The sequence below is a fragment of the Neomonachus schauinslandi genome, chromosome 7 (genome assembly GCF_002201575.2).
Source record: "Neomonachus schauinslandi chromosome 7, ASM220157v2, whole genome shotgun sequence".
Classification (NCBI taxonomy): domain Eukaryota; kingdom Metazoa; phylum Chordata; class Mammalia; order Carnivora; family Phocidae; genus Neomonachus; species Neomonachus schauinslandi.
The window spans coordinates 118,633,220-118,648,851 of NC_058409.1; positions in this window are offsets into that span (position 1 = coordinate 118,633,220).

The following is a 15,632-nucleotide window of genomic DNA, read 5'->3' on the forward strand; positions in this document are numbered from 1 at the left end:
GATGATGCAGAAGAGGAGTATTACTGGGGAAATAGCCCTGAGAATGTGAGAATGGCATCTGATGGACAACTGAAGAGGTTGTCCCTACTAGGAACACAGACACCTCATCGGCAGTAGCAAAAGGGAGGGCAGAATATAAGGGTTCAGGGGTGCTGGATAGCTCAGTCAGTTAAGTGCTGGACTCTTGATTCTGACTCAGGTCATGATCTCAGGGTCGTGAGATAGAACCCCGCCTCAGGCTTTACGCTGGGCAAGGAGCCTGCTTAAGATTCTCTCTACCACTGCCCCTCCCCGCTCCTCCCCCGCCCCCCCCCCCCGCTCGTTCATTCTCTCTCTCTCTCTCTCGCTCAAAAAAAGAGAGAATATAAGGGTGCGGACGCTGGTTAGTGAATAGAGGTAATGTGGGAACTTGTGGACCTTCTCCTCTGATTGCCACCCTGTATTCTATAAAACTGAAAGCAAATTCATCAGCTGAGAATAAGGATGGGTGAGTAGATGTTGAAGGTAAGAAAAGAGAGGAGAGAGCATGAAATAGTCATCTATCATCCTTTCTGTTTCTTTCTAAGCTATGTACTCCCATCTCACCTACCCCAACTACCAATGCCAAATGGTAACCAAAGTAGAAGAATTCAAAGAGGGGTTTCATAGCAAGCAGGTAAACAACTCTCAACTCCTCTATTTTCCCTGAGCCACTTGGTATGGGACCAAGAGTGGGCTCTGTTTTTAATCACTTAAAATATTTTTAGCAATAACTAATCCATCTTCATGTCCCATCCCAAAGGCTCAATAGATACCAGATTAGTTCTGTGGGTGAGGATTCAGGCAGAGCTTCTTTTCTTGCATGGAATGACTTCTTGAGAAAAAGCTGAACCAACTTTCTCTGGTAGACATCTAGGGGACTCTGGATATTGTGATGAGGCAGGATGAATCCAAAGTTTTCTAGTTCCTGATATGCTTAAGGAAGGCCTAAATTTCCCTAAGTTACAGAATTCTGGAAAAATCTGCAGGCTAATATTTTAGCCAGCCAATACCTTGGAATTTAAAGGAAATCATCAAGAGTCTCACAGACCAGGAAGACTATGACAAAAGAGTTGGGGTAAGGAAAACAAAGATAAAATCAAGGGATGATGTGTGGGAAGAGAAAACTAATATATACCCAGCTTCTGTAATCTGCCAGGCATTTTATACATATTATTTTTTTCAGCCTTGACAGTCATGAAGTGGAGGAAGCAGGACCTCTCAAAGGCTAATAATGTTCAAAACATTGCAAAATTTGTAAGTAGGATTTCAACCCAGGACTCCCTGACTCCCAACCTCATGTTCTTTGCACTAAAATAGAAGGTATAAAAAAGAAAAAGGAAAGGTGATTTTATCCGCAAGGGTCCTAAAAACCTTGCAAGAGAGGCAACTAATCATATTTGTTTCTTAAAAGATTTCTCTGGATGCTATGTAAAGAATAAATTAGAAGGACAAAATAAAAGTATTTTGCAAGAATTCAGGAGAGAGATGATGATGGTTTGAATTAGAATAAGGGCAAAAGAGGTGGAGAAAAGTAGGCAGGTTTGAAAACACAAGAATTAGTTTTTGACTCAGTAAAAGTCAAAATTGTACTAATTATAAAAATGGAAGAAATCTCAGGATGCACACATTTGGAAAGATGCATCATTGTTCAAACTTTGGGCATAATGAATTTTAGATACTTGTGTGATGAGGAGAAGCTCTTAGGTAGGTTTCTGGGTGAACTGGCTGAAGATAGAAATTTGAGGACAAGGTGAACATCTCCAAATCTACTTAGGTACAGAACCTAGATTGGAACAGTCTCCCTCTCAATTATTTAGGATGATAGCAGGACACAGATACGAGCAAAGGAGAAACCAGTAACAGATACCACTTGTGACAAGTATTCTCCTCCCAGGTGGACCCTCAAATTAACTGACCTAATCAGCCTTAATCCTTCTTCATCTAAGTGGTTTTCTTGTTTTAATTCTGCTGGGATAAGATATGAGCCATCAACAAATGGAAATGGAGATGTGAAAGCAACATTGCCCAGAAGTTTATGCCCTAAGAGGTGGAAAAGGTTAAAATTTTAAGTATGAAAGAACATAGTCAAAGATGAAAATTTTACAATGTAGCTTAACAGAAAACAGAGGTTAATGTCAAGAAAGAGAACATAGTTCATCAAGAATAAATTCTCAACACTGACCCAGGTGGTATACAGGGTATTTAAAAAATACTTGCTGTACATCATGCTTATAGTTAAAGGTAATGATTCATAGATGAAAGATATTTAATTATTAGGCAGTACAAAAAAATTTTTTTAAAGATATGCTCAAACATATGGTATAGATTATGTGTTCAGTCAATAAACACTTGTTGAGGAACCATCATTTGACAGAACCTGTGTTGTATCTGTATCTCAAGATATAGAGAAGAATAAAATTTAGTTTCTTACATTGTGGAAAGTCGAGTTTTAGGGAAAAAACAGATAACCACATAAGTACTAAAAATAAATATGCATTTCCATCGGAAATTCCATGGGAACATGTAAATGGGATCAAATAAATTGGTTGGAGTAAAGATATCTGAGTTTGATATTAAAGGGTGAGTGTGCCAAATTGTAAATGGTGGAAGGGCTTTATGAGCATAAGGCTCAGTTTGGCAAAAGAATGGAAGAATGAAAGTTTGTGATGGGCTCAGTGGCTGATACACAGGTGTATGGTGGGAACTGGTGGAAAAGAGTCTGGAATGGCAGATTGGGGTTCTGTGTAATGTGCCGCAGGATTTATCCTGCAAGGAATAAGGGAGCATCTGATCTATTCCCAAAAGGGAGGTGAGCCATGTTCCAGGTGGAACATCGTCTGGACATGGAACCTCTAGAATGGTGCCCTAAGTTGTCATAGCACTATTACAAACCAAGTTCAAAAGAGAACACAACTGTTCAACATTAAGAAAGCCAAATCTGTCAAGTGTGAGGGATGAGCACTATAGATGAAGTGTATCACAAAGCAAATGGTTGCAGGAAAGGATTGATGGCAAAAAGGCAAGGGTAGAGTAAAATAAAGGGTCCCAAGAGCTGGAGAACAACAGATTCATTTAATTGGCTCTGGCTAGGACATGGACGAATTCATCTGATTAAAAGGCATGCGGGGGCGGGGGGGGGGGCGCCTGGGTGGCTCAGTTGGTTAAGTGACCGCCTTTGGCTCAGGTCATGATCCTGGAGTCCCTGGATCGAGTCCCTGGATCGAGTCCCACATCGGGCTCCCTGCTCTGCAGGGAGTCTGCTTCTCCCTCTGACCCTCCCCCCTCTTGTGCTCTCTCTCTCTCTCATTCCCTCTCTCAAATAAATAAATAAAATCTTTAAAAAAAATAAATAAAAGGCATACAGGTTGGTGAGCTCTCACATAGGGAGACATTGATGATTGTTAAAGAAGGGGTTAACAAAATCAGACTGGTATTTTAGAAGAATTGCACTAGGTATGGTAAAAGATGGAGTGAAGGGAAACATCAGGAGAGCATTCTTTTGTGAAAGTGAAAGAGAGAGAGCCTTTGATAAAGGTCAGAACTAGTTTATGGGCTGGAGTAGTTTGATCAGGAAGAGGAAAGATAATATGATGGCAGAGTGGTTGGGCAAGACTTCAGGGTGATTTGCAGGACTGGTAGACTTTAGCTTGATAGTGAGGAATGGGGAAGGGACTCAGTATTGGAGGGAAAGGTAGCAGACCTTCTTACAGGATAGCAGATTTGGAAAACTCCTGAGCCAGACCCCATCTGGCATTTTGGTATTCATATCTGGTTCCTGGTATGAGTTTTACCTTTCAGAAAGAATTTGTAAGTGTCCTCAGTACCATATTGGTTACTGTCCAGTGGCTTCCTGTATCAGTTGCCTTCAAAGGTTTCAGCACAAAATCCTATGGTTGGAAACCAATACAATAATAGTTAATCTGTGGGCTCACATTTATTTAGAAGTCTACAAGAAATTTCCAAGGGTCCTCAGCTATCCATTCTCACCATCTTCACAGGATAAACCCTTCTCAAATGTGGCTGACCTTTTACATAAGAATAGGATAGAAAGAACTTGAGCTTTAACCACATATTAGCTAAATGATTGATGAAAATTATCTTACAGTAAGAAAAGATGGCTGTCTGTCAAAAGAAAAAAAATGATATGGCTTAAGTATCTGCACACTGAGCTGCAATCAGAGACATTCTGCAGACTGGTCACTGCTTTTTAATGATTTCATTGACGTCAGACAGTGTCTAGTGCAACCAGCTATTTTTATATATCAATTGAAAATGCCACAGCTATCTCTCCTCTGAATTAGATCACAGAGCAGCAACGAAACACATGCCTCTGCCATAAGGTAGATGAACGGCCACTTCTGGGTTGTGCTACAGAGCATGTGAGTTTTTCTCAATCTGCCCTGGAGCAATGGTTGCAGTTGTCCATTGTACAAATCACTGGGTATCTTTTCTTGAAGTATTTGTATGAAAGGAAGAAAGGGAATATTTTGCCTCGCTGATCCAAGAGTAACTACAAGAAAGCTGAGCATAGTGCACAGAGCAAACGAATCTTTAGAAAAGCAGCAAGATTATCAATGCCAGACCAGGAAAGGCTGTCCTTTTTTCCATCTTAATGTTGATTCCTTTAATGAAAAAGAAATTGGAAGATCAGGTTCAGGTCCAAGGAGATTACCTGGGCCCCAGGATGCTGAGGGGCTGGGGTTCCTGAAGAATTTCTCCAACTGGATATATTCTGATGCAGCGGTTACTGAAAATACCTCCTGATGTTGTCAGATCGGAATCTCTGGACTAGAAAACCTTATGCATAAGCACACAGCAACAGCACAACTGTGACTGGTATTCTCAGCAGAATCCCAGAGGAGCTCCGAATATATTTTCATGCACTATCATACTTCGATTAGAAATAAAGCAAACAAATGATCAACAAACATCACATGATACGTGTTCAAGAAAAGACTCATAACCATGATGACAAAGGTCATAGTAGATTTTTAAATCTCCCTATACAAAATTTTGCTTAATGCAGAAGGTAGAAACTCATTATTTTATAAAATTTGGGGGGTGAGGTGGGGAGGAATAAACATTCAAATTCAAAACCTTCAGCTTTTTCTGACTGTATGTTATTTCCCAGATTCTTCAGCAAGACCTTTGTTGCTGGGCAGTATTATATGATTGCACTTTATAAATTCTGGATTTTAAATCATAGACGATAATATCAGCTCCCAAATGTCAGACATCATGATGAACTGGCTTTTCAACTTCTTAAGCCATTCGCTTTCCTTGCTTCCAAAATGTCAGATGTAAAGTCTCCTGATAACAAAGCTGTGCAAAGCGTGTTATTATTTTTTTTTGCAACAGTCATGATACTTAATGGACAATTCTTTGAAAGCTTGTTTCATATGTGTTCTTTGCTTAATATTCTAATTGTTCAGACTTAGTCAGCTTTTGAGTAAACTAATCAATAAAATCTACCTCCCCCAATATAGAACATTTGAAATGATTTTTCCACCACTTCTATAGCACTAAAATTGTGTTTAAAATGTCAATTTAATGCCTAATTAAGCTCTTATTTTTAATTTGTCTTTTGTTCCAGACACACAGATGTTCATTTTGCCCTTTTGGAAAGTGAAGATAGAACATCTAAAAAAAAGAATGCCAAGGCTCATGAATTTTTCTTAATTAACATCTTACTCTAGCAAAACTGACATAAGAATTGCACCTCATAGTTCATGGAATGTTGTGATAAAGCGATATTAAAAACTGGACTGTTATGCCTTTTCTTCTATTTTCACCAAAGCTAAAATGGAAATACTCATTGTTGAAAAGTACAGAAATTAAACTGTAGATTGTTTGAAGGGTTGATTCATTTATAAATGTACTCATTTACTCATTCATTCAACACCTCTTTATAGGGTATCTACCATGTCCTGAGCACTAGGCGAGGTAAGAAATACAAGGGTAAATAAAGCACAGTTTCTGAGTTTGAGGAGTTAGAATTTACAGTGGGAACAAGTGATACCATAGCCATAGATAACAAGAACTCAATAGGTCAAAGACTATTCATTTCTTCTTTCTGGACATAACTTTGAAATTAAGTTCCTGAAGTTCTGAAAATGACTATTACACAATAATTCTCACCTATAGTCTAACATCGCTCTAAAGAATCCTCCTCCTGTGCTTAGGTCACATTGCCATTCAGCTTTTATCCTCTTACTCGGTTATGTCTCCTTGAGATGAGGCCGGTAGGTCACAGTGCCCTTCCACACTCCATAATACAAACAAATCCAGATTTCTAACAGTGACCCTCATCAAATTAATTATATGTATTGCTCCATTTTCAGCAAATTATTTCTCTGTTTTCTTTTGTATCTCTCAGGAAAATGAGTTGGCATTCTAACCAATTCTGATGATTGCAACCTTGTCTTTTATTACAAAGGAAGCACATAACTTTCAGATAGCTTAATTGATAAACAGAAGTGTTGACACAGAAGACTCAAATAGCCTTCCTCCGTATTAGTAATGGAAGAGAAAAAATACAGTCACATGCTATATGCACCACACATCTCTGGAAGGATACACAAATTCAGATTCCGGAGGCCTCTATATTCAAGTTAAAACTATTCTGAGCCACAAGAATAGAAAGACTCAGCATTTTTCTCACTGAGAAAAAGCATTATCAATTGACAATTGTTACTCTAATAATAGCACCTAACACTGAACGACTACCATGCACTTACTCACAGGCACTGTCATTTGCCTTTCGCACACCTCATCTCAGTTCCTCCTTCTGAGGGCTCTCACTCCCACTGCTACAATCCTAAACACAGCCCATGGACCAAAGATAGCCCAGTATAGGCATGACACCTTCAAAACCTGCTACATGTGATCACAACTGCCAACCAGCTGTACCGTTCGATGGAACTTGAACATGCAAAGGTAACTTTGGGGGTAATAACCAAAGAGAGCTTTATTACCTTATATATGAGAACAGAGAAGTAAGCCAAGTTGTATGGGACTGAGAAGGGATCAGAAGGAGAAGAAATGAGGAAGAAGCTCCCAGTGGTATGTGGTGGCTAAAGGATTTTTTTACCCCAAAGATGTCTACAGTTTAATTTTAATTTGTTCGTCTATACGTGACGCTACATTTGTAATCTGACATACTTCAGGAAAGTCTTCTATTCACACAAAATTACCTTGTATAGGTAGGTGTATGTTTATTTTTGTTGGTTAATTTGGGGGAGGAGGTTGCATTTTTTTTTGTGTATGTGAAAAATAAGGAAAAGATCCAAGTCCTACCTCAGGGTTGACACAGTCTGAGAGGAAGAACATGAGTAAAACAGCAAGTCAACTCATAAAATCAGAGCCAACTGTTGGAAGCAGGTGTCTGAAGCCAGAGGTAACCATGAGAACACAAGTCCCTCTGGAGTTCACGGCAATCATGGAAAGGGCCCTGGTCTTCCACATTCCAGGGAATGGAGCTCAAATCCATCTTCTTCAGACCTGAAGAATTAGGGAGAACTCCAAACACCCAGAATACAAAACTATTTGTGTAACTTTCCCCACAGTTATTACAGAGGCCGAAAGCAAAAGATTTGTGTATCTATTGCCTGTTAGAAGGCTAAAGGAATATAAGACTCTGCGATGATTAAATCTCCTAACTAGATTTCTGTCTTCCCTATAAGAACTTCATTTTTTAACAGTAGGTTGGTACCTAGAGAAGTGATTACTTAAACTAAAGCCAACACATTAAACATGTAATTATTTCTCTGATGCTCCAGCATTCACTTCTCTTGAGAAAGCCTGGAGACCTGAGCTAAAGTGGTGTAGATGTATCCATATTTTGAGGTCATTGGACTTCGTTCCCTGGTCTCTGATAACTATTTCTATAAAGGCCACATTTGAATTTTATGTAAAATGGTTATTGAAACATTGTCCATTTTGTCATTTCCTGTCTATGGCAGAGACTACCAGTTGCTCATCAACTATTTTTAGGGGAGTACACCTACCCAGAAGAAGACTACACTTCCCAGTCAGCCTTGCATCCTTACATGATGTGGCACATGATTAAATTGGAGCCAATTAAAAAAAATAGGTACAGAAGTGGTTATGTGAGAGTTCTGGAAAATTCTCTTAAATTAGGAAGGGACAAATAATTTGGGGGTCTTACTCCTTCTTGCTGACAGCCTGAAACTCAGATGTGATAACCAAAGCTCCGGTAGCCGTGCTGGACCAAAAGATACTTTGAGGATGGAAAGCACAGATCTTGAGGATGATGGACCAGAAAATAGGAGCCCAGGTCCTTGGTGACACCATGAAGATTCTCCAAAAACCTTGGGATTCCTTCTTTTACAAGAGAGAGAAATAGTTGCTCATTTGTTCAAAGCATTTTTATTTGGGGTTTTCCTGTTTTATGCAGCAAATCTAACCATCTGTCTCTTGCATAAGGATTTGAATTATAAGTTTCTTGTAGAGTTTATTGCCAGGAAAGGCTACTTCTTTCACAATAAGTTTACTTTATATCTCACTGCCTTTGTTTTTTATGGCTTTGTCCACCGTGAAGAGCAGAGTTAAATTTTGTGGTTGTTGGCAGTAATGATTCTCGTCCTAAGCTGTGGTATAATGATTTCCATCCCTCCCCCTGCCCCCAGCCTTCCCATATCTTCTGGTAGTTTACCTCCATCTGAATTAGTTCAGCTGCATCTTCATAAACTTCCTGAAAAGTGTTTTTAAAAATATATGATTATAGGATTTAGTATGATCTGCTGATTAGGTGACATTACATTTTAGGAAGGAATGATACAAGAAAAGGGAACAGTGGCTTGAATCACTGATATGTAAGTCCTAAACTGCTGAGTCTCCCTTAGCTAAAGGATATCCTCTCTTTGCTCACCAAACAAATCGAAGACAAACAAGACCTATGTATATTTACAAAAACAATTCAGATTATAAATATAGTTCTTACACTGTTGCTTCCTTTGTATACAGAGAGCACGGGAACCCCAAGTCATGGCTATTTATGAGTACTAAGTGAATCGATGTTGGAAAATGAGTTTTTATGCTAACAGCTAGTGAGTGGCAGAGCCAAAATTCAAACCCAGGTATCTGTCCTCTGTCCATAGTACTGATTCCTATTTGTGGAAAACAATTATATGGCACAGTCTCAGGGAAAAAAAAAAAATAAAGCAATGTGCTAACAGCCACCATCTCCTCTCCTCTTCAAAGATGTTTTTTGTTTTTTGTTTTTTTGTTTTTTTAATTAGAAAGAACAGATAAAGTAACAGAAAATAAACCTCTGCAGATTACACAGTTACACCTCTGCAACCAGTCTGAGGTGCTGGCATCTTGAAATCAGTGACCTGATGTTGACACACCTGCTGTCCCTCCCCAACCTGTTCTCTTGCTTCCTCCAAGACTGGAAACTTCTCAGGTATAAGCACATCATAGAGAAGTGTGGGGTGATTTTCACCACACTGTATAAATAAATGCAGGAAATAGAAGCCTTGTTTTCATGAGAACATAGTTCTGACTGCAATCTCTTTTGTGGGTGGATAAAGTTGTGCACACAGTAAATGATTTTGCTGAACTTACTGTCAACAAAAGAATAAAGTTAAATTCCCTTCAGGCAATTTCTTACTTAAACACAGAGATTTTCTTAAGCAGATTATTTGAAAAACATAACTCAATAGAGCAAAATAAAGGTATCCCCCCCCCCAAAAAAAACTCTTAAAAGCCCAGAGAGAGAAAAGGCTTAGCTTCTTGTGGACATAGGTTCAAGTTTCTAGATTGTACTGGCACCTCTGTCCACTCCCCCATCAACACTTGCCTTAGGACAGTGATGTTCTGTTTGTTTCCGTCAGAATCCCCCACTGTTGACTCTTCTAAAGCAGGGACTACAGCACAGTGACAGGAAGACATATAGTGGGGACTCAAGGCCAAACTGAAATTAATTGCTAATTTAAATCCCTCTTGCCAGTTCCCTGTTCTTCACAGAAAGAGATCTGCTCATACTCACACTTAATCTACTCTTCTTATTTGAACTTTTACATCCCCCTTTACATTCTCCTCTCTAAGCCACTTGTGTTTAATTGTTATTCTTTCCTAGTTTATTGTGGTACTTGGTCTTTTGACTGCTCCATTCCCTTTGAATGAAGGAGGAACTAACTCATTCCTTCATTGGTCAACAAAGAGTCATTCCAACAGCAATGAAAATAGGGCATGCTGATTAAAATGTCAAAGAAAATTCAGCAGCTCTCCTGGTTGGCTATCTCCCAGAAGACCTGGTCTTATCACTGAGTGCTCAGGGCCTAAAATCTAACTCCACAATCCACTTGCCATCCTGTTTCATGACATCCATAGGCATGGGTTTGGTTTTGTTTTTAAGATTATTTATTATTTAAGATTATTTGTTTGTTTATTTATTAGAGAGAGATTGGGGGAGAGAGAGAGAGCATGCACGAATGGGAGGAAAAGGACAGGGAGAGAATCTTAAGCAGACTCCCCACTGAGCATGGAGCCAGACACAGGGCTAGATCCCACACCCAGAGACCACTACCGGAGCCAAAACCAAGAGTCAGACACCCAACCAACTGAACCACCCAGGCACCCAAACATGGGTTTGTGTTATTAACCAATTACTCTAATTCAGAAAAAAATAGTCTAATTAGTCTTTAAATGGATTGTCAGTTTCCCAAGAATTTAAATACAATAAAATATAATAAATTAAAAAAATACATCATGCAGATATTTTTTCCAAAATCCAGAAAGATTTCAAGATTGCATGTAGAGCATTTTGCCCCACCCTTGGAACATACTAAGTTCTCAAATTTAACTGGAATCAGTTTTATATTATAATGGAAATTGTTACATTCAACATGTCAATAAACAAAAAGGTATAAAGAAATTTATATTTAACCAGCCTTGAAGAGTGGTTTTGATAACATCTTAAAATCAGATTGAGTGCCAAAAAAAAAATGTTCTATATGGAAGAACCAAGCTGAGGAATAAATAACTAGGCAGATACCTATTTTTAAAAAGCTCCATCCAATAACAATTTATTAATATTAATGTATATACAGAATAGATTATAGATTATATATATTAATCTATATTTGTCCTGTTCCTGGCACAGAGCTCCTATAACCCTTGGAATATCCTAAGAGATGAGAGCAATAGAAATCTTTTGTTATGTTAATGCTGTGACTTTTGAATCCCACCTAGGGATGGGGCTGGTTGCCAGGAGAACCAATCATATGATTAGAGGGTTAGAACTTTCAGTCCCACCCTCAGATCCCTGGTAACGGCAGAGGGGCTGGAGATCATTGGGATTAACTTCCAAAGCCCTGAACTTGACTCCCTCAGCAAGGGTGAACAGATTCTTTTTATTTAGGGTTTAGAATGAATATTTAGAAGGGAATCCTTGTCATCACATGTAGAGGTGGGTATAAGTTCGCTCATCTGTCTTAAGGAAACATGCTCATATATACATTGTATGTTATGTTAAAGAGGTTTGTGCTTCTCCTTGGGAGATTTTAACATTACAGTGAGGTAGAGGTAACTGTGGGACACTCCAGAGTCCATCTGCACAGGGGTGAGTCAGTGGTTAAGCTCAAACTGGTCTAGGCCAGCCGGTGTTCTTGCTATTGTTTGCCCCAAAAGATAAGGTTAACCTTCCTGTGAAGAGGAAGCGGGGAGTAGAGGTCTTGCTGGTGACACTTCCAGGTTGGTGAACACATGGGGCTGCTGGGAGAGTGGTGCATCTGAAGAGGGCATGGAAACTCCAGGCCCTTTCCCCGTGCCTTGCCCTGTGCACCTCTTCCATCTGGCTATTCCTGAGTTATAGCCTTTTATAATAAATCAATTGTCTGGTAAGTAAAATGCTTCTCTGAGTTTCTGTGAGCTGCTCTAGCAAATCAATTGAACCCAAAGAGGACGTCATGGGAACCTTTGATTTATAGCCGGTTAGTCAGAAGTACAGGTAACAACCTGGGCTTATGACTGGCATTTGAAGTGGGGGCAGGGAAGAGGATTTGTGGTCTTGTAGGAATGAATCTTTAACCTGTGGAACCTGATGCTATCTCCCCATAGAGAGTTGGGGAGTTGAGTTGAATTTTCAGACACACTGCTGGTGTCCAAGAACCGCTTGTTGGTAGTATGAGAAACATTCCCTCCACACATTGAAATTGGGTCTAGGAACTCAAGGAATGATAAAGCTTCAAAGCACTGAATTGGTTATTGTGTTCATACCTCCTTTTTCAAATAGAATAGCTCTCCTTTCTCTCTTGCCTAGCTGTTGTCAAGTAATTTACAATTCGAGAAAGGATCATGGAGGTATAAACAATGCACAGATGTCTCTCTGATTTCCTTTATTGTGGTTCCTCTGGGAGGTATTAGGGAAATCATTCCCTGGCTTTGCTGGAGTTTGTTGAGGTTGTTGATCATAATGGGAACGAATAAAGGCATGTAAGCAAAGAGCAGCCTGGGTCTTCTCATTAGAGAATGTGATTGGAGGTGCTAGGTCAAAATGCCATCAGAAGTTGGACTTCTGGAAAATTGTTTCATAGAGAATTTAACTATGACATATAAGTAGCCATTTGTACCATAGAATTTGTAGAAATATGATAGAAGCTGGTCAAGTTTCTCAATAACTTTATTCATTCACCAACAAATTTCCTAATGGGCCTGCTAAGGAATTTGGAGATATAGTAGTAAATACAACAGATACAGCTACTGCTTTCATGAGGACTGCTGAACAATGGAGTAAATAAACATTTTAACCAAGAAAATAACAACAAAATCCAAGGTGTCACAGGAGCATAAGCGGGACTTCTAATCTAAACTAAGGAATTACTATAGATCTCCAAAAGGAAGTGACATTTTTAGCTGAGACCTGAAAAATGACTTGGGCTTAGACTTTGAAAGAGGTCAGGGAAAAGTGTTCCAAATGAAGGGAGCAGCTAGGTGCCAAGGAAAAAGAATGACATACCTTAGAAAATAACCAAAAGAAAATAGGATGTTCAAGGGAAAGAGTGAGGGGGAAGGAGCTGGAGGTCAAGGAGTGAATGGAACTAAATTATGAAGGACACATAAACCATGTTAAAGGGCTTGGATTTTACTGTCCAAGGGACATAAGGAAGCCATTGAAAGATTAAAAGCAGACAGAATATATAACCATAGTTCAATTTTATAAAAGTGACTCTGATGGCAGTGTGGATTGGGGAGAGCAGGACTGTGGGTAGAAACCAGGAGGGAGTAAAAAAAAAAATGATGCACTTTATCAGGTTATAGGAGATGGAGATGGAGAGAAATGACTAGATTTAAAAGATAATTAGCAACTAGAATCCTGAGGGTTAATGATTGATTGAATGATGTGAGGAAACATTGGGGAGTCAGGGAGCACTGCCAAGCCTCTGACTTGGGCAATTTATTGTGTCAAGAAAGGCTGGAAGGAGAAATGATGGAACTGACAAGTTCACTTATGCACGTTTGACATTGAGGTACCTTTGAGACGTTGATGGGTAGAGTTTCAGTAATGACTGGACTTTGCTTTGGGGGCTCCCTGGGCTAGAGACATCCATTAAAGCAATCTCAAAGAATGATATTGACCAGGGGAAGTTTGGAGACCAAAAAGAGTAGCAGACTTAGAACAGCACCATGAGGTAAGTCAACGTTCTAGGATTGAGGAAAGAACAGAGTCACAAATGCATCTGAGAAAGAATATGCAAAGAGGTAGGAAAAAATGAGAAGAATTCGCTTGGCAAAGATTGTTATCTGAGCACCCATCTGTCTCCTCTTCCTTCTAGAGCATTCTCCCCAGCCTCCCAGGAAGTTCAACGTTGCCATATGATTGAGCTCTCACTAATGGAATGGGAACAGAAGTTGATGAAGACCACTTTCAAAGCTGGTGCACAAAAATCTCCCATAATGATCTCTCTCTTCTCCATCTAATGGCTCAGTGTCAACCCCAAGAGGAAACCCGAAACCTTCCTCATCCCTTAGGGGAAAACACTATTGGACTTTATATGAGTGAGAAAGACACTTCTTTTGTGTTAAGCCACCAATATTTGGGTGTTTATCTACTATAGCAGAAGCATCACTTGCACTCACACAGGGTGGACTCACAGAAGCTAAGGGACGAGACTGTTTCAAAAAGGAAGGAGTAGTCAGCAATGTCAAATGACTGCTGAAAAGTCAAGCAAATTAGGTACTGAAAAGAGTCTCTTAGATTTAGCAACATATAGGTCTCCAGTGACCTGCACTATTTGCAAGTGAAGATTTTTAGGATAAATGTAAACATATCTCTGATCTTAATGGTGGTGGTTGTTTTAAGGCAGCTACCACACTCCTAAATCAATTCAATTATCTTGACAAACTTTGTGTATAGGTGTTTTAAATGTCATTTTTCAGTCAAATAAGACTTCTGAGATTGCTTACACAATTGGATTTTGATTTATTGACTTGGTCCTTAGTTTTCAATTGACTGAGTGGATTATTTAATTCTCTTGATTCAATTTGGATGAAGAAACAAAGGCTATCCACAAAGTGTCAGAGAAAAACTTGGGATCTATAATAACCAATAATCAATCAATGGTTGTTTTGTTTGGCTGAAACAATTACACCTATTGTGAGTTCTCTAAATTTTCTAAGTCAGTGATTTAAAACTAAATTTTATGCATACTAAACATTAGTGTGTGTAAAAGACATAAGGTCCTTGTTAAAATGTAGAGGCCTAGAACCCCACAATGAATATTCTAATTCAGTAAATAGATCTTAGCACCAAGAATTCACTTTTTTTAACAAGCACTTGAGGTGATTCTGATAGGTATGGACCTTAGTTCACGCTTTGTTAAACACTGATCTGCATCTACTGGGATGTTTTAAAATCCAAATTTGTTCTCAAAAGAGGAACTATAACTAAGCCTCAGGTACTTGGCACCAAAAAGAAAATTTGGAAAAAAAAAAACAAACCCAAAAACAGAAAAGCATTTTTGTTACAAAAGAATGAAAAGGAGAATTATAAAAGGCAATGTCACATTTTTCTTTCTTTATAAATTTACAGGCATCATCTTCTCCATTTTTATACATTCTTTCCTCGTTGTGAAATTTCAAATAAAATGGTAATTCGATGATGACGTTTTCTCCTTTCAGAGCCCCAGAATACAATTAGCAGGGGACGCGGCAGACTCCTATAGTACTTCTTTGCATTATGAACTCGTTACGAAAACAAGAAGGTTTGTTACTCATCTTCAGATGCACAGAAAGGCAGCTGAGGATAATATCACCTATTACATTCTGCTAGTGACTGAAGCCCGTGTCTTAGGCAGCTTATACAATGCCTGTTTACCATTAAAATCTCATTTACTCTCATTAAATCAATTTCTGAAAGAATTTCTTTATCAGCGGCAATTTCATATGTAGAAAAGTAAGCAACTGAGCCTTTTAAAAGCTTGTGTGCAAGAGGTTTATGGGGTCTCCATTTTCCATGTCTGGCCTGATCTTGTGCTGACCTAATGTAAGAGGAAGGAAGGAGGGATGGAGGGAAGGAAGGAAAGAAGGAAGGAAGGAAGGGAGGGAGGAAGGAAGGAAGGAAGGAAGGAAGGAAGGAAGGAAGGAAG